This window comes from Podarcis liolepis (genome assembly GCF_965112155.1).
Source record: "Podarcis liolepis genome assembly, chromosome: 17".
NCBI lineage: Eukaryota > Metazoa > Chordata > Lepidosauria > Squamata > Lacertidae > Podarcis > Podarcis liolepis.
The window spans coordinates 35,095,621-35,114,956 of record NC_139571.1 but is presented as its reverse complement, the minus strand read 5'-3'; the positions used below and the strand labels follow the sequence as shown (position 1 = coordinate 35,114,956).

Genomic DNA, 19,336 nt, shown 5'->3' with positions numbered 1-19,336 from the left:
TGAAAACAGCACCGCGGAGGGCAAACAGCTTCTAGGCAGAGGGTGATTTCCAGCAGAAAACTGGCACGGTGCCTAGGATGGCCAGATGGAAGGAGAACAGATAGAGTTCCTGCATTTTGAATAGTTGTGTAGAAGAAGGAACTCCACCATGCAATGAAAGCTACATCTGGGGAGATTCCCTTTTCAATCGGTAGCACATGACACTCTTAATCTCAGGGTTGTGGGTTCGAGCTCCACATTGGGCAAAAGATTCCTGCATTTCAGGGGGTTGGACGAGATGACCCTCAAGGTCCCTTCCAGCTGTGCAATTATATGATTCTACACAACTATTTAGTGATGTATGGAAGTGAGAGCTGGACCATAAAGAAGGCTGATCGCCGAAGAATTGATGCTTTTGAATTCTGGTGCTGGAGGAGACTCTTGAGAGTCCCATGGACTGCAAGAAGATCAAACCTCTCCATTCTGAAGGAAATCAGCCCTGAGTGCTCACTGGAAGGACAGATCCTGAAGTTGAGGCTCCAATACTTTGGCCACCTCATGAGAAGAGAAGACTCCCTGGAAAAGACCCTGATGTTGGGAAAGATGGAGGGCACAAGGAGAAGGGGAGACAGAGGACAAGATGGTTGGATAGTGTTCTCGAAGCTACCAGCATGAGTTTGACCAAACTGCGAGAGGCAGTGGAAGACAGGAGTGCCTGGCGTGCTCTGGTCCATGGGGTCACGAAGAGTCGGACACGACTAAACAACAACAACAACAACACACAACTATTAAGATGCAGGCGCCCTCTCTTCTTTTATACCTGGCCAACCTAGCAGCCCCTTATCCGGATCGGGGTGCAACCGCTGCTCTTCCTTCGAAAGAGTGGCTGGAGAAACCCAGCCAGATGGGTGGGATATAAATAATAAATTATTATTATATTATTATAATAATGAAAGCAGCCAAGCCAAGCACACATCTTGAAACTTGTGACTAATATCATGTGTGGTTTGGCCCGAGGTCTATTCCATGATACTATAGCATATTTAGCAGGTTTAATTATTTATCCAGCCTTGATGATGGGCTCTGTGGAACACCTGCTGCCCTATTAGGGAACCAGCCAGAATGCACTTGGCTGGTATCCTGAAGCAACAGGGACCTTGATATCTCTGGGAGAACTGTGCTGTGCTCATCAGCACGATTTGTAACACAATAGGTGGGCTTCAGGGTAGCGTTGCCAACTGATCAGAAAAATAATAACCTAACCTGCTCTTCTGCCCTAAGCAGATTTGTTGGCATCTGTCTGTCTTGAGAGTCAATGGAAGAGTGTGCCTTAGGGGATGAGAGATATACTACTCTCCTGCAGATATTTACACATCAAGTTCCTGTCAAAGGCAAAGGCTACAAGAGACAGTTTAGAAGTTTGCAGTCCCTGCTTACAGGAAGATTGGGACAACTCTAGGTTTTTGTTGGGTGACTGCCAGATTTGTGAGCCCAGGAGCAGATTGCTCTACAGGGATTACACCATTGGACGCTGCTTTCAGGGTTGTCCCATCCCTCCCCTACGCACCACCTCTGCTCTTCATACCATTCCATTTCATTTCACTTTTAATTTGCATACCGCCTTCCTATATTATCGTGCCCAAGGCAGTTTACAAGCTGAAGAAACAACTAAGATCGCACACCTTATAAAAATAGGATCCAAGACAAGGATTTCATAATAAAAGCCTAACTTTAAAATAAATAGCTTATATCCAATACAATAATATTCAATAATCTATTAGAATACAATAGTACACAATAAATATCAGCAAATAATCATTAAACAGAAATTCACCCTTAACAATTACAATACTTACAATAAATAATTACAATAAATAATGTATTTATTACAATAACAATTACAATAAATAAATAATTTCTAAACTATAATCGATAAAAATAACTCACTGTGCATAAAATAACACTGCAAACTGAGAAGCAAAGACACACGTGTGTGTGTGTGTGTGTGTGTGTGTATGTATGTATGTATTTAATGTCTCTGAGTTCCTCTTCTCCCTTCCCAGCTGCTTTTGTTGTTCCTAAAGTCATGGTCTGGGAAAGGCTCGTACGGCTGGGGGGTTAAGCAAGACAGGTGCGGTGGGAGGGAAAGCCATTGCCTGGTGGCCAGCACAAAGTCTCTCTCCTGTCTTCTGCCTCTCGGTGGCCCTAACTTACATAAATCGAGCAGGCGATGAAGAAGAAGAGAAGAAGAGTTTGGATTTGATAAGGAGTCTCAAAGTGGCTAACATTCTCCTTTCCCTTCCTCCCCCACAACAAACACTCTGTGAGGTGAGTGAGGCTGAGAGACTTCAAAGAAGTATGACTAGCCCAAGGTCACCCAGCAGCTGCGTGTGGAGGAGCAGAGACGCGAACCCAGTTCACCAGATTACAAGTCTACCACTCTTAACCACTACACCACACTGGCTTTTCCCATCTCACTAACTCCATGTCATACAAAGCTTCCCCTGCTAAGTCTATGTATTGGGTTTGGGGGTTGCTGTTCTGTGTTACGTTGGGTTGCTTGCTGAAATGTTCTAATCTAGATACCTACTTGCACTGGTGTGCTTTTGAACTGCTAGGTTGGCAGGAGCTGGGACAGAGCAACAGGAGCATGCTCCGTCGCGGGTATTCAAACCGCCAACCTTCCGATCGGCAAGCCCAAGAGGTTCAGTGATTTAGACCACCGTGTCACCCGCGTTTTTTAAATCTAGCTACAGAGCAGGTGACTTCAGTAGCAGTGATGGGGAATGTGGGAATAAACTAAGGCAGTATGCGATGTTGCTGCTGCGATGGTGTGTGCCGTAAGAGGTGATTCTCGGGTACATAGGACAATGCTTGCAGGATTCTATACCAATAAACAGCTTTGAGTGATTATGCTTGAGATAATGTAGACGGCATGTATGCATTCAACCCTTGGGAACTGCAGCTTCGCTCCAGAAATGCAGGTGTGTACATGTCAAAGCTCCTTTGTCTGGAGGCCAAACATACCTGGCATCAGGCATGTGAAAAGTTCACGGCGGTTGCGAAATAGGAGGGGCCAGCATTGAAGTACAGCATTGAGACTGAAACATTCTCCCTCAAGGAAGACACGTCTTCAGAAGCAGGGTGCCAGTAGCAAAACTTACAATTTGTGATTATAATTTTAAAAGGTAAACAAGACATAGCAATAATGCAAAACCAGAGATGAACTGAAATGGCAGTTGCTTTAATATTTGTTCTGGTTGTTGTTGTTTTTTGAAAAGTGTGTTCTCGAAATCTCCTCTGTTTGTTTTTTTAATAAAAAAATTTGGCTATAACCCAACAGAGGGGGCGGGGATTGAAAGGCATCTACTCTCTTGCCAATCAGATGATAGGTGAATTAGGATATATGTACGTAGGTACACCTCCATTCATTAAAACTTTTCATAAGCTCCCAGTGTCAGAAAACTGGCAAGTTGCTTTCTTCTTAAAATGACAAGGTGAGCAGGCTTTACTGTTGCCCGCCACTGCCAGCCAAATGACAGGACCCGTGTGTTTTAATTTAAACTTTGTGACTTTATATTGTTGTTGTTAGCTGCCCTGAGGACATTGCTTAGGACAAAAGGCGGGTTAGAGATAAAACAAAACACACACACACTTGGGTGTTTTTTTTAATCCTCACTTGTTAAACCAGCTCTTTCTGTGCATATATGTGTGGAAAGCTTTAAAGGGATTGGAAGATAGGCTTTTAAAAGCCCATGTCAGGACACTGTTCAAATTCCAGGAAGTGTCAGAAGGATTTGGCAAGTGGTTCTGTTTCTTCCAAAAACCCTGAAGTTCAAACTGAAATCTGGCCAAGATCTGAATGTTCAGATTAGCCTTATTAAAGGCTTTCTACAAAAGGTAACTTTGACAACTTGTCTGAGTTTAATGTTAAGTCAAATTAGTACGGTTTGAGGAACTGACATTCCTTAAACAGACATATACAGCAACTTATATCTGGCAGCTGCGGTAGGTCTCAAACTTTCTGGGAGCTGAACTCGATCCCTTTTCCTGAGCCAACACTGCTTCTTAAAGACTAGAGGTCTCTAGGACCCTATGCCCTGGCCCTTGAAAGATGCATGCATTGCAGGGAATTGGACTGGATGACCCACAGGGAACACTTCCAACTCTACAATTCTATGATTATGTGATTCTATACTACTGAGTGGCCTTATGTCTTACTTTACAGACCTCTAATCCGAAGGACTGTCAGAAAGAAGGGTCCTCTATGTGAAGACAACACTCTATCCGAGGGCTGTTCAGTCCAAGTTTGGTTAAAACAACAAAGAACCATAAAAACAGAGAGCAAGAGATTTGAAGTTGACCCTCAGCAGTAAGGTCACCATTGTGAGGTACGTTTTATTTCCAGTTAGATTGCATGTAATTATTTCTAAGTTTGCACCTCTACGTATGAAAAGTCACAAGCAAATTTTATTCAAATTGGTGTCGTCTTTCTGTCCTTGTTTTTGGGCAATGCATAACTGGCTGCTCTCCTTTCCTGGGGAAGGGGTGGTCCACTATTGTGCTACTGCTGGTCCAAAACATTTTGCTGACTGAAGCAAAACCCACCAATGATGTCCCACCCCTAACCCTATGCTAAGATTAACACTTTGGAAAATCTCACCCTACTATTCAGACGTCAATTCCTGCCTTTGTCTATTGTCTAAATCAGTGTTTCCCAAACTTGGGTCTCCAGCCATTTTTTGGACTACAACTCCCATCATCCCTAGTGGCCAGGGATGATGGGAACTGCAGTTCAAAAAGAGCTGGAGGCCCAAGTCTGGGAAACACTGATCTAAATCAAGGATAGGGAATGTTTGACTTTCCATGGGTTACTGGACTACAGCACCCATAATCCATGACCATTGGTCATGCTGGCTGGGGCTGATGGGAGTTGAAATCCAACATCATCTGGAGGCTACAGGTCCTGTGCCTCTGCCCTAAATTCTACTACTTAATCAGCTATCTTCGCCTTGCCACATGGTACTGCTGATCCTATTTTGCGCTCACAAAAACCATTGGAAGTGGAGTTGTTAACCGTGAAGGTTCTAGGTGTGAATTTCCTCCTGTGTTTGAGGGGCAGCTTTCTTCTAAGGATTTCAAAGCCTCTAAACTCGCCAGTTTGTACACAGCACAAAGATGCTCATTGCTTTCTTTATGAAATTGATCCTAAATTAGTGCAAAGCGAGGAATGTTCTGCTGAATTATTTTTCTTATTTAAGTACATTGTTTTTGAACCAGTTTTTACAACTCTCTTGTCGGTGAGTTCATACATAAAACTTAAGTTAGCCAGAGAGTCTGTGCAAATAGAAACTATTTCTCAACACTTTTTGTCCCATTTTAACACAGTTCACAAGAGGCTAGAGTTACGAAACAAACCAGAAAAAAGCACAGCTTCTTCTGGCCTTAACTCTTTTAGCATCTGATGTATAAAATTCAGCAGGTGAACCTTTTCACTGCAAGGTGATAAACACATTATCTAGCAAATGTCTGTATGCCAAGCTACTGTTAAATGCTCAGTTGCAGAGCTTCATTGCTGGCAACTCCACATGGCACGTTCCTCTATAAAAAGTGTTCAGTGTTACTTGTGAATATGCCCTAAAATAATGTAATCAATTGTGCATTTTCAAGAGCATTAATGAACACTCTTCTCCTGCTGCAGTTTATATACATTGCCACAATGCACGTTATACGAGTGCCATGTTCCTGTACATGAATGCACACCCATGCCTGCAACCTCCAGTTTGGGAAGCTGTCATTGCACGTGTGCAACAGCTGTCTCAAAGGGACACACCTCAGCTTAACCACAAAGTGAATGTGGCTTACGCTTTCAAATCGGGTGGAACCTGGTTTGAAGAGAAACACATCAAAGAGCTGTATTTTAAAAGAAACTACAGGATAGAGATTGATTGTGGCTAACTTCATGTATACACTGCTTCAAACATCAGGGATGGGAGTGTGTTGGGATCTGAGTAAATGGTAATGTATATGCAGCCTCTGTGTGAAGTCTCCTTCCCAATACCTAGAATGTTGCCATTACAGTGTTCTCGTACTGAAGATGCTGGGAAACATAGTTCTACAGGATGCCTAAGTCCATACCACAGGTGGCGTGGAAACTACTTTTCCCAGAGGTCCTTGTGTCTGAGATCAGCGGCGACCTTTGGGCTTTAAAATTTCAGTGGTGCCCTCTGCGACGCCAAAATTTGGTGCCCCCCCACCTCTTGCCTTCCCTTTGATGTCATGGTTGCAGCACCCCCTGTGGCGCCATCTTGGCTCAGCCCCCACTGTGGGAGAACTGGTCGTGCCCCCTAAAATCCACCTCTGCTGGGATGCCACTGCCACTATCACCAGGCAAGTCTGGAAGAAGGGAAAGGCCGGCGTCTGGATCCTGTAACAATCCCAGTTTAATTAATATGCAGGTTATATATTCAGACTTGAGGGGGAAGTTCGCTATTTTCCCATGGGAAATAGCTTTGTAAAGCGTGCTACTGAATCACCAAAAGAGTTTTCCCATCACATCTTTCAGGTCAGCATTTGCTATAAGAGCTAGACCCCCATGCCTACCTTAAAAAAAAAAAAGTGGTTTTGGGTTTTTTCACTACCAGATTATGTGACAATTACCAAACACCTCACTTTTTTATTATTATACATTTTTCATATTTTGAATATACATCATACATTTTCTGCAATAAATCACTTCCCTCAGAATTTCCCATTCCATGGCAACCTTATTTTGCTGTATATCCTTTTCTTCCATCCTATTTCATCCTACATATAGATCCCTTATTGTTAGTAACTGCTGCTCACACTGTTGTTCCTACTTGTAAGTTAATTTAAATATTATATCACGAAGAGTTGGAAACGACTAAACAACAACAACAACAAATCTCCTTAAATACTCTCCCAAGTATTTCCACTCATCTTGAGTCTCGTCTTGGTTTCTCCCCCCCCCCCCCCCGCTGTCATATATGCTAGCTCTGTGTATCCTATCAAATTATCTTGCCAAAAAATGGCAAAAACCAATCACATTTTCTGCCCTGTCATGGAATTGTGGGATAGAGGCAGGCAGCTCTGAATAGCAAAGTGAGGCAGCACAACGAGTACATTCAAACTTTGCGAGCCACAGACATTTGGTAGAATTTGTGCCTAGTGCTGTAGAACTCCCAGTGTTAAGTCAGTCTTGCTGGAAAGGCTTGGCTGTTATGTTTTGGGGACTGTCTGGAGCATGTTATGTTTGGTTCCCATTCTTCTCCTTATCCCCTGCCAGTGTTCGCCGCTTTGCTACCTGTTTCCATTCCCACCTCTTCTGCAGAGCCACCCATCTCCTCCCAGCCTTGTCCCTCTCTGCATGCTGCTCTTGTTCCCTCTCCCTGCACCTTTGTGCCATTCAGCCTCTTTTGTGCCTATCTTGTTCATTCTTTCCCTTTCAGCGCCATTCCTCTTGTCTGGCTCGCCCCTCCTTCCCTTCGCCCTCATGGGTGGTTTTGTCTCCTTGGTTTGTGTGGTCTGCCCTGCACATTCCAGGCCTTTCTCTCCTCAGGACCTGACATGTTCCCCACAGAAAAGGGGATTTATCACATGGATTATGCTTTTCATTCTGCCTTTTGTTTTCAAAAAAATTCACCCTTCTCTCTCCCCCCCCCCCCGTACTTTGTATACACAGACTTGACAATGCACATATCTGAGGGCTTTTCTGGAGTGCCTGATGCATATGATTCTTTGTGCGTTTTAGTTTGAATTCTCCATCTTTCGTTTCTTTATGTATCTCAACACCACAGGCCTGACTTTGCCAGCTCAGAGGTTCATTCCCTGCTCCACCTCCCCCCATTGCTCTGCTCCGAAGCAAAAATAGGCCTGTGCAGGCTCACACCGTCCACCATTTCTCAGACGACAAAGAGAGAGAGAGAGAGACGCGCTTGTGTACTTTCTCAAACCATCACGGGCACATGTTGTTGAACGCTCTCCTGCATCAGCTATAGGTTGCGTTGTGTTGCTCCACAAAAGTCTGTCTGTTGCTGGCTTCTGAAGCAGGGTGTGTAGACCACAAGTCACACCTAGTTTTTGGAGGTGGAAAACAAGAAAAAAAATATTCTGAATCTCAGAATCCAGAACAGCAAGAGGGATCACTGTGCAGTGAAAGCAGCAATCCCTCTTGCTGTTCTGGCTTCTGGGATAGCTGCGCAGCCTGCATTCGCTCCATAAGACGCACACAAATTTCCCCTTACTTTTTAGGAGGGAAAAAGTGAGTCTTATGGAGCAAAAAATACGGTATTTTTCTATCCCACCCCTCCAGGCCACAACACACAAACATGTTGCATTTAATAGAGTCTTAAATCCTTCAGTGAATCTGGCATATTAAAGAAAAGCCTCCTGTAACTTTGAACACCTTCAGCCACAGCTACCACCTGAAGGGACGAGCTGCAAGGGGAACAGTGTGTTTTGTGCCCCTGTGCATGCATTTACATACATTCGCAGGAACCCCACCCTGACCCAACTAAATTATAGAAATGGAAGGGGAAAATGCTGAAACCTGGGCGGGGGGAAGATTTTAGAGCTCACAAAAAGAAGAAATTTCAAAGCAGGCCCATGCTTCATCCAAATGGCAAAACAGGAATGGGGATTTCGTGAGGGGCAGGAACCTGAAAAGCAGGACTTTCTCTGTCTGAAGGGGGGGGGGACTGGAAAATTGCGATTATATGAGCCTATTGTGCATGTGGTGGTGCTGGCAGTGTTTTGGGAGCTGCCGCTTTGTATTCCCATCTGAACTTTTGTTTTCAGTAGGATGCTCTTGCAAGTTTGCAGCGGCGGCAGCAAAAGCCCTCATTAAAAATGCGTGCGCAGCAAAATCCTGTGGCAGAATAAATGGAGACATTCAGCAGAGCCTTGAAACAAAATCCATATGAGGGAGCCCCCCCTCCCCCTCCCCTTCCCCGCATCTCCTGCCCTGATAGCACAGGGATTTGAGGCAGCGGGTCTGGCTCTTGCTCGCTGCTGCGTATGTGTACATCTGTGGCTACAGGAACTTTGCCCAAACTTCATTCAAAGCAGTGGGTCTTTCAGCCTTTGCTTTCATTCTGAGCAGAGGGAGGGCAGAGGGGGGACCACGGGCCGCTCCATTTCCACAGAAAGGGGGGGGGGAACGTTGCTCTAGCCATTCTGAGCGAAGCATCCACATCCCATTTCCCTACCCCTGGTGCAGAGTGGTGAAGCCCCACGGCTGCTCCTCTGTATGGGTCAGCTGCTCCTCTTTGTAGCAAAAAAGATGGAGCAGAAAAGGGGGAATGAGACGTGAAGAAATTTACTACACATATTGAATCGAAGCACTGATCCTGAGAAGGCCTGAATGCCTACAGCTCTTATTTTTTTTAATTACAAAGAACTCGCCCGGTTCCTTTTGTGTGAAGCAGCTGTCAGAATCAGACCCTGTTTAATATGTGCCAGGCTATCCAGCCGCGAGGGCAGTGTGCAGGGAGTTTATAGTATAAATGGCTGTGGCTGAAAACCCCACCGAGGGGGGATTAAGTGTCTGGGGCTGCTGCGGAAGCCTTTGGAATCTGCAGTGCTTACGTTAGGGTTGCCAACCTGGGGTTTAGCAAAAATGCCAGAGGGGTGTGTGCCAGAACTGGGCAGAGCCAGGTTGATTGGCTAGCACATGGAACGTGGCCATTTGGAGGGCAGGTCAAGAGGGCACAGCCTGGTGCCCAGCTTCAAAGTATCTGCTATAGTCATAGAATCATAGAGTTGGAAGGGACCCAAGGGTCATCTAGTCCAACCCCCTGCAATGCGGGAATCTCAACTAAAGCATCCATGACAGATGGCCTTCCAACCTTTGCTTAAAAGGAAGGAGAGTCCACCACCTCCCGAGAGAGTCTGTTCCACCGCCAAACAAAAAGTTCTTCCTGGTGTTTAGTCTGAATCTCCTTTCTTGTAGCTTGAAGCCGTCGGTTTGAGGCCTACTCTCCAGAGTAGGAGAAAACGAGCTTGTTCCCTCTTCCATGTGGCAGCCCTTGAGATATAGTCACACCTCATGTTACATCCGCTTCATGTTACGTTCTTTCAGGTTACGTCCTGCGGCGACCCAGAAGTACTGGAAAGGGTTACTTCCGGGTTTCGCCGCTCGCGCATGCGCAGAATGACGTCACACGCATGCGCAGAAGCGGCGAATAGCAACCCGCGTATGCGCAGATGTGCCGCTGCTGGTTGCGTTCTTTTCATGTTGCGAACGGGCCTCCGGAACGGATCCCATTCGCAACCAGAGGTACCACTGTATTTGAATATGGATATCCTATCTTATTGTAGTCAAACTGATCTTGAACCTTAGGTGGTTGTTTAAATTAAAATTGGTAATAGTAAAAGAGTTGGCAGATTCCCCCCCCCCCCATTTACATTCAGTTCTGTGGAAACTTACAGACCCCACCACATAGAAAAAATTATTATTGCGATTATATAGCATCTTCTTTTGTATGCATAACTTGAAATGCCCTGCAAAAGTCTCATGGGGAGTAGGGAATGTGAAATGCAGGATAGTGAGAGGGGAATACGAGCAGGTGTGCAGTTGTACTTTCTTCCTATCAGGGAAGAAGAGGCAGATTTGTACTTGTGTGTTTGTGTATGAGAAAGACAGAGACAATGACAGAGAGATGGAGATATTAAGGGCTTTGTTAGGATTTTTACAAACTGGGCTACCTGCAGCTAGTGTTAAGACCTAGATTGGGTTGTGGAGGCAGCTGTTAAACCGTCAACATTTTATTTTATTTATTCAAACACATTTCTAAATTCAGGGCTTTTTTCTTTTTCTTCAGCCAGAACTCGCCGGAACTCAGGTGGACGCCATTGCCATGATAAAAGAACGAGGGAGGTGTTCACAGTGAGTTTCAGCACTTCTTTTTAGCTAGAAAAATAGCGCTGTCTAAACTTAATATTTAAAAATCTCTAAGTGGCATATGTGCGTGTCTGTTGCAGAGCTGGCATTAATATCAAGTGACATGAAGCAGTTGCTTCAAACTGTTGCTTCCGGCCTCCATTTTATTACATTTGCTGTGTTTAAAATGTGTTGGGACTGATGTCACTCTGCCTTCTTGCGTTGGGTGTGAAAATGCTTGACAAATGCTTTACATGTTACAGAAAAGACAGATCCCTGCCTCTGCACTGTGGGTCAATCATACTATTTGCACTCAATAAAAACAATGCCCAGAAGCTTCAGCTGGTCACAGATCCCAAATAAATATTTAGAGTGTTAAGAGTCATGTTTAACCCATTGCAGAAATGCATGTTTCTTCCTCCTCTGTAATATATGAAGTGCTACAGAGACCTACACCAGACTTGTCCACCCATTTAAATACAAAAACAAAACACTCTCACATATATCAGCATCTTGGTCCTGTGCTAGAGGGCAACCCTCTGTAGTGAAGTTCTCCAGCTAGCGCATCTGGTCCTCACTATCTCTGGTAATGGAGCTAGACTTTCAGATAGAAAAAGTGATACAGTTCACCTGGGATTGTTCAGCTTCACACGGTCCCAATGCTTGCCCATGTTTGGAAGAAAACTTCCCCACGTGTTGAAAACTAGCACAACTGAGAGGCAGCTGGCCAGAAGCCTTTCCCCAGATATGTTAGCTTTTTTGTTAGGCAAAAGAGCTTGATGTGTGTGGATTGTTCAAATATAATTCACTATTATACACGGCACAGTCCAAGAACGGTAGCAGCATTTTGATGTTTCTGTACAGCTTGGTTCTGCTTCTCAGGGTGGGTCCATCCGTGTATAGAGATGCAGACCTAGGACTCAGCTATATAGCTGCAAATATAACATTTTAAGTGTGTTTTAATTGCATTGTACAAATGAGACACTAGGTGGTGCTGATGAGCTAATGGGAAATTCCATATATATTTTAAAACTTTTTTTAAAAAGCATTTTCACAGTGTTTTCTTTTTTTTATATCTGTGTAGATTCAGCCTTGTATTGTAGTAGCAGAACTATTTTGCAAGTCGTATCTTAACTCTGAAATATACCTAAAGCACTAGATGAATTGGACCCTTATTTGGAAAACCTTGTATGGGACACCCATCAGCTAGCGGCCAAGTTCACCCCAAATGTTCCTTCTGCTTGTTGATACCACCACAAACTATTGGGCAGCTCCTTTTGATGGCACAGCAGCTCGTGCAAAAGAAAGTCCTGGTGCATTGTATCTCATGTATATAATCGTGTGAAGTTGCTATTTGTATCTTCCACTGGTCCTTTTGAAACAGAGTCTTGTAAAGCAAAATTCTCACAGTCTAATTCCAAATGTTGATTACTCGGGGGGAGTTCCATGCACCAGGATCGAAAAGGGACTCTCAACATATTTCTCTTAGACAATCAATGTCAAATTTTCTCTGCCACCCTCCCTTATTTAAGTAGTTATACCTTCTGCCATGCTGTGCTACTTTGGCCTCTGTTCTGCGAATGTCAAAACAACCAATTGCAAAACACACAAATTAATCTGAGTCGGTGCTTGATGTGGTTCTCCCAGAAGCGCAGGAGCTCGCAAGCTTCAGTCTGGGGGCTTTTCAAAGAAATACAGTACTGGGATTTGACAACTCTTAATTTCAATGAACTTCCACCAGATCCGGAAAACAAGTGCTCTTTGTATACAGTACTTAGATTTTAAATCAGCTTTGTCCCATTGGAGCTGGTGGGAACAAAATTAGCTGAACTGACTTGAAGATTCACCTGTATTCTTTTAAAATATCATCTTCGTGGCCTATGTAGACTTTGTTTCTTAAATTCTGCTTGTGGCACTGGGATCTGGATATGTCTACAATACTGCACATCACACTTTTTTGGGTGCCGGGTTAAGACACTTATATTTGCACTGGCATTGTTTATTTCTCATTATATTTATATCCCACCTTTCCTTGAAGGATTGAAAGAATGGTTATCCGCCTCCCCATTTTATTCTCCTAACAACCAGGACTTTATTTCAGCTGGAACTCGCTGGCACTCAGTTCCAGCACCTCTCAGGTGGGTGCCATTACCATTATATGAGAACAAGGGAGACGTTCATGGTGACTTCTGGCACCTCTTTTCCTAGAAGATCGCACTGCTTACAACCCTGCAAGGTAGTCTAGGCTGAGAGATAATGGCTGGTTCAAGTTCACCCAATGAACTTCGTGCTGCGTAGGAATTTGTACTAGTCTTAACATTCTAAAAAGCAGAGACATCACCTTAACATTAAAACATCACCTTAACATTAAAAAGCAGAGACATCACCTTGCCAACAAAGGTACGTATAGTTAAAGCCATGGTTTTCCCAGTAGTGATGTATGGAAGTGAGAGCTGGACCATAAAGAAGGCTGATGACTGAAGAATTGATGCTTTTGAATTCTGGTGCTGGAGGAGACTCTTGAGAGTCCCACGGACTGCAAGAAGATCCAATCTATCCATTCTTAAGGAAATCAGCCCTGAGTGCTCACTGGAAGGACAGATCGTGAAGCTGAGGCTCCAAGACTTTGGCCACCTCATGAGAAGAGAAGACTCCCTGGAAAAGACCCTGATGTTGGGAAAGATGGAGGGCACAAGGAGAAGGGGACGACAGAGGACGAGATGGTTGGATAGTGTTCTCGAAGCTACCAGCATGAATTTGACCAAACTGCGGAAGGCAGTGGAAGACAGGAGTGCCTGGTGTGCTCTGGTCCATGGGGTCACGAAGAGTCGGACACGACTAAACAACAACATAACATTCTAACCACATACTACCTAGCCAGAGCTCTTTTTAATCCTTTAGTTTTAGCCTGCTCTATATTTTGTTGTTTGTTTAAATATATTTTAAGTTAATGCTATCGGAATTGCTTTTATACTTTTGTACGGTGCACTGGAATCTTGAAGGTACCCTGGACTAGACTAGACTAAAATACCCTCTATTGCAGGGGTCTGCAACCTTTAAGACAAAAAGAGCCACTTGGACCCGTTTCCGAAGGGGAAAAAAACTGGGAGCCGCAAAACCACTGCGACATTTAAAACAAATATATCTCCGGAGCCACGATCTGACAGCGGGCGGGAAGGTGACGTTGGGACGGTGCGTGACTAACGCACGCACCGCCCCCATGTGACGTCACAGCCAGTACAGCGCCCTCCACAGTGGGGAGTGTCGGGGCGCACAATGCGCCTCCTCCCCTCGCTAGTATCCGCCCCGGAGCCGCGGCAAAGGTGTAAAAGAGCCACATGCGGCTCCGGAGCCGCGGGTTGCAGACCCCTGCTCTATTGCCTTGAGAACAAGGAGTTGCCTTGGGATGGCTTTACTGAGTTGCAGTGCAGAGGCAGGGAGCACTATGTTTCTGACTCAATGCCATGGTCAGGTTTGTGGGTTTTCTTGCAGAACAAGGGAATGGTCTTTCTCCCCCCCCCCCCCCGTATTCCCTCAAGGCTAATCTGTCAGAGGCCGCATGCCATTGATGGGTGGAGGTGGGTGAGACCAGAGCCAAAGGGTGCACCCCCTCTCCCCCTTTCTGCCACCCTTTCCTTTTCAGTCCCCGCCCCCCATTGCCACCTGTGTGACTATACTTCTAAAGCACATTTGTCACGGAGTTTGCTCCCTCAAAGAATTCTGGGCACTGTAGTTCGTTAGCAGTTTCTGGGAATTGTCTCTATGTGAGGGGTTACAGTGTCCAGAATTATCAGAGGTAGCAAAATCCGTGACAAATGTGCTTTAAAGTTGTGCGCAGCGTTGAGGGCTGAAGATTGCCTAACCCCCTCTAGCTGCAACCACTTGTGAGCTCACAGGGTGGCCTTGGCCTAATCACTCTCTCTCCTTCGTTGTGAGGAATAAATGGGGGAAGACGCTTTGAGGAAAGCTGGAATGTATAAAAGTAAAATTGCTGGCTGTAGCTGCTGTGCGACACCCATTGGTCATTACTGCCTCTCTAGCTTCCTCGTTCCATTGTTGGGCACCCCTTAAATAACAACAACAACAACAACAACAACAACAACAACAACAACAACAACAACAACAACAATTTATTATTTATACCCCGCCCATCTGGCTGGGTCCCCCCAGCCACTCTGGACAGCTTCCAACAAAACACTAAAATACAATAACCTATTAAACATTAAAAGCTTCCCTAAACAGGGCTGCCTTTAGATGTCTTCTAAAAGTTTGGTAGTTATTTTTCTCTTTGACATCTGGTGGGAGGGCGTTCCACAGGGCGGGCGCCACCACCGAGAAGGCCCTCTGCCTGGTTCCCTGTAACTTGGCTTCTCGCAGTGAGGGAACTGCCAGAAGGCCCTCGGTGCTGGACCTCAGTGTCCGGGCTGAACGATGGGGGTGGAGACGCTCCTTCAGGTATACTGGACCGTTTAGGGCTAAAAGGTCAGCACCAACACTTTGAATTGTGCTTGGAAACGTACTGGGAAACGTACTTATGCAATCCCTTATGCAACATCCTCCTTGCAGTCCCTATTTAATAAGTTGTTGGCCCATCTCGAGAGGCAATGGAGTGTGACTCTGAGGGCGAACTCAAACCACTGAGCAGCACTGAAGTGACCTCCAACAGGGTACAAGCCTTGGCAGTGTGTATGGAGGTCCTGGGCTGCCCAGACGACAAGACCTCCCTCTTGGCCTTGCTGACATGGTTCAAAGGAAAGCAGCAAAACAGATTTGGCAGCAGCTGGGCTGCAGGAGTGCCGGAAGGAGGCGTACAAAGCACCATCCAACCATCTTAGGTCCAATCTGGATTTGTATAGGATTTACTCCTTGGCCGTTCCTTCTCCCGAAGAAATCCCACAAGGCAGCAGCAGAAGTTTAGGACCAGAGTTTTCCTTCTCCTAGATGGGCTGCCTTCCCAGGTTGTCAAGCCCCTCCATCTTCCTGTTTTCTCACTACGTGTACACCTTGCTGCAGTAGAACCAATTGGTAGCTAATCCTGGAGCATATGCTCTGCATGGACTTAAAACGCATATAACAAAACCCATATGGCTGCTTTTGTTAGACTTGAGGACAAACCTCTTGGCTGGTAGGGATGGTGGTAATTTGGAGCAGAGCTGCCCTAGGGTGAATGTGTGTATTTAAATCTTTCTCCATGTTTCTTCCTCTGCAACTCTTCTGCCAGCTGTTTTCTTCCTTTGCACATTTCCTTATGCATGTTTGTCTTTTGTGCACTGGCAAGCAGAATGTCATTTCTCCCTTCCCATTTTTGGTTTTTCCAAACAGGATCTGGCAATTATAGCACATGAGACTCTTCAGTTGACATATTCTGAGAAAAGTTTAACGATCTGTGTTTGATACACTGGGCAACGTGCTGATTTGTGGATTGAAAATGAAAAAAAGCATCTGGTTTCTAAGTTGCATGGAAAAGTACCTTTTTAAAGAAGTTGCAGTTTTGATTTTTTTGTGTGAGGAATATCAGTAGGGTTGCCAGGTGCAAAAGAGGACAAGGCTCCTTCACCGCTGTTAGCAGTGTAGAAGATATAATTTCAGCAAGTACACCTTGTCATCATGCAAATGCTGGAATTGCCACTTCTACCCAGATATTTAATGGTTCAGGAGCCTGCTCTGTTTTTACTTGCCTTTTAGGCAACACTTCTGCAGTGGTGCATAAAGGTATGCTCGAGGTATCTGATCATGGCTCAGAAAAAACACACACAATCCCTTCTCCCTAACACAAGGTTTAATCCATAGATCAACCCACTGACGCTTTAGCTGTACAAATTGAATTAGTTGCAAATTCATATTTTCAGGCGATTTTGCTTCTGGTGTGTTTCAGAATTATGGAATAAACGGCAAAATATTAATGGCTGCTTTTCCTCCAGAAAGAAATGGCAGCTTCATGGGCGTAGCCAGGATTTATGTTGTTGTGGGGGGGGGGGGAGGCAGGTAGCCAGGATTTATGGGGGGGGGGTCATCATCCTCTGTCTGGCTCAGTCTAGCAGATTCCGAACGAAATGTCTCAGCAACAGTTGTATTACTTTCTTTTGATCCCAAGTGCTCAGAAAATCTGTCAAAATCTTTTCACAATTTCTACTTTTAGTTAAGTATTTTTATTGATTGATTTGGGGAGGGGAAATTGCCCCTCCCCCACCACTATGCCCCATGGCAGCTTTTAAATTAAATTGCAAGGCTATCTTCCTCTAGTATTTCAAATCTGGAAACTTTACTGAGGTTGTGGCAATATGTCAACATTCAATATACGACACAGCTAACTTGGGTTAAAGGCACGTGAGGAATCCCCTAACAGTTTTTTACAAAATGTCTGAAAGCTGAAACTAAAGAGATTGTCTCTGGGCATGGGCAGAAGGTGTTTTGCTTCCCCACCGAACTATTAATAATAACCAGTGTACAGATGTTCAAAGCTTTTTCTATCTGCAGAGCCTCTGTAAGGCAGACCATGACTACACTGCAAGACTAGGAATGTATTGTGGCTGAGAGAGAAAAAACGTTTCGATGCCGGGCTAAAGTGCAGCATGTTCTGATGGGTGGCGTGTCCTTTTCTCCCAGGCAGGTTTAAGCCCCAGCTCCTCTCTCTTTCGCACTGGAGAGCTTCGACGCAAGGAGCGTTTTTCTCCAGCGGGAGGGGTGGGCTGGATGATCTCTGGAGTCCCCCTAAGCCCACTGCTGGCGGGGAGCGGGGGAAGGCAGGGCCTCGGCGTGCAGCTCCGCCTCCCGTACGCGCGGCTGCTCTGCTTGGGGCCGCCGGAGCCGGTGCAAAGCGAGGGGGAAATACAGCAGCTGCCCTCGCCGGTGTCTGCTTGGAGTGGGGCGCTGGGGAGGTGGGGGAGGAGGAGGCGATCAAGCACGGAGCCTGCAGCTCCCCCCACAAGACAGGCTGCGGAGGAGAAGCGAGCCCCCCCCCTTTTCCCTTGCCTACCCGCCCCCCAACCCAGCTCCGATCTGCTACGCGAGGGCCCCCTTTTTTTTTGCAAGGGGAGCGCGCGCGCGAGAAGTCCCAAGAAGAAGCGCGCAAGAGACCTGCTTTTGCAAAGAGGAGATCTCTTAGTTAAAAAAAAAAAAAGGCACGGCGCTTTTTTGAAAGAAAAAGGATCGTAGCTGCAAGATCCCAGGCGAAAGATCCCGAGAAGGAGGCGGAAGGAGAAGAGAAGACCTTCCCGGGAAGAGAGGAAGGGGAGCTATGCAAACTCTCCCCGAGGTCTGCCTGCTTCTGGAGCGCAGACAACAGGCTGCCCGGGCTGGTATGCTTGCTGCTCGAGGAGCGTCCGTGCAAAGGCTGCGCTGAATGGACATGGAGCCCTTCCCGGGGATCCCGCGGGAAATAAACAAATAACTACATCGGTCTTGGAACTGCAAAAAGAAAGAAAGAAGAGGAAAGCAACCGAAGGAGAGCCTTTCCCGGATCTTATCAGCATCACAACTCAATGCATCCTCGTTCTGAGAGCGCCAGCCAGGTTGGTCCTTTTTTCTTCTTCCTGGGCAGAGGTGCATGGCAAACTGCTGGGTTTCCCTGTCTTAGAGAAACTGGAAGTGTGTCACTAGGGCTTGGGCCCACCGCTGGTGTCCTGTCCCCCTTCCCTTCCCTTCCTGCAGATCTCCCCCCTTTCTTGTGTCAGATGGATAAAGGAGGAGTGGAGGCATAATTGAAAAATCAGGTCATGATTTCAAACCGCCGCACAGCTGGCTAGTGGCTGCTTCACACACACAAAACACACAGGCAGCAACCCCTTTTTCTGCTGGGTTTGCTTATTGTTGCCGGGTGCATTTCTGTAGCTAGAAAGCTTTATGAAGAGCATCTGTTGAGCCTTCCCTCCCCCAGCCCCCCCAAACAGTAAATCTGTAAGTGGAGTGGAAATTGCACCCTCTTGGATAAATATTGAATAGTTTAAACATGCGTATTCCTTTGTGTGCAAGGCAGAAGATTTAGTTTCCCTTACAGAAGGGCCTTGGGAAGGAACTGGGAAAGCAGTGGAGGCTTAGAGGTACCGGTAAGGAAGGCTCTTTGCAGACTGCCCTTTGTACATATAGGCTGCAGGAGAATGGGAGGGTTTGCGACAAGTCTGCCACCTCGCCTTGGCTCTTCGTAGGAAGAGTAAGGCTGCACACTTTAAAAAGAATTAATAAATTAAGATGCAATTGCCCTTAAACTCTTGGAGAGGAAGGACATTCACACATGCACTGGGTTTTTGCTAGCTTGCATACAGGCGACCCACAAGTGCACCTGTATTGAGAAGAAGAGACTATTCTCTCTCCAGCCCCCCCACGCCCCCCCATCATTACTGCTTTTCCTTGCAATTCCTCTTCTGCTGACACACACACAGAGAAAGCAAATGGATATAGGAAACTGGGTTACTTGCAACTGCAGCTTGCTGGAATTCCCCCTTCCCTCTTTGCCTTGGC

General features: G+C 45.8%; 1 protein-coding gene across 3 annotated transcripts in view; it reads left to right on the top strand.

Annotated features, from left to right (window-relative positions):
* LOC310696196 (ephrin type-B receptor 5) overlaps nucleotides 1-19,336 on the top strand; it is a 157,018-nt gene that overhangs the window by 6,209 nt on the left and 131,473 nt on the right. Inside the window, exons 4-5 of one of the 3 annotated variants that reach the window (XM_083481395.1) lie at nucleotides 4,208-4,370; nucleotides 10,825-10,885. The gene's annotated coding sequence lies outside the window, so the exon portion shown is untranslated. Of the gene's footprint in view, nucleotides 1-4,207; nucleotides 4,371-10,820; nucleotides 10,886-15,140; nucleotides 18,391-19,336 lie in introns of those variants that run through there. The other 2 variants (XM_083481393.1, XM_083481392.1) reach the window with 2 other exon arrangements.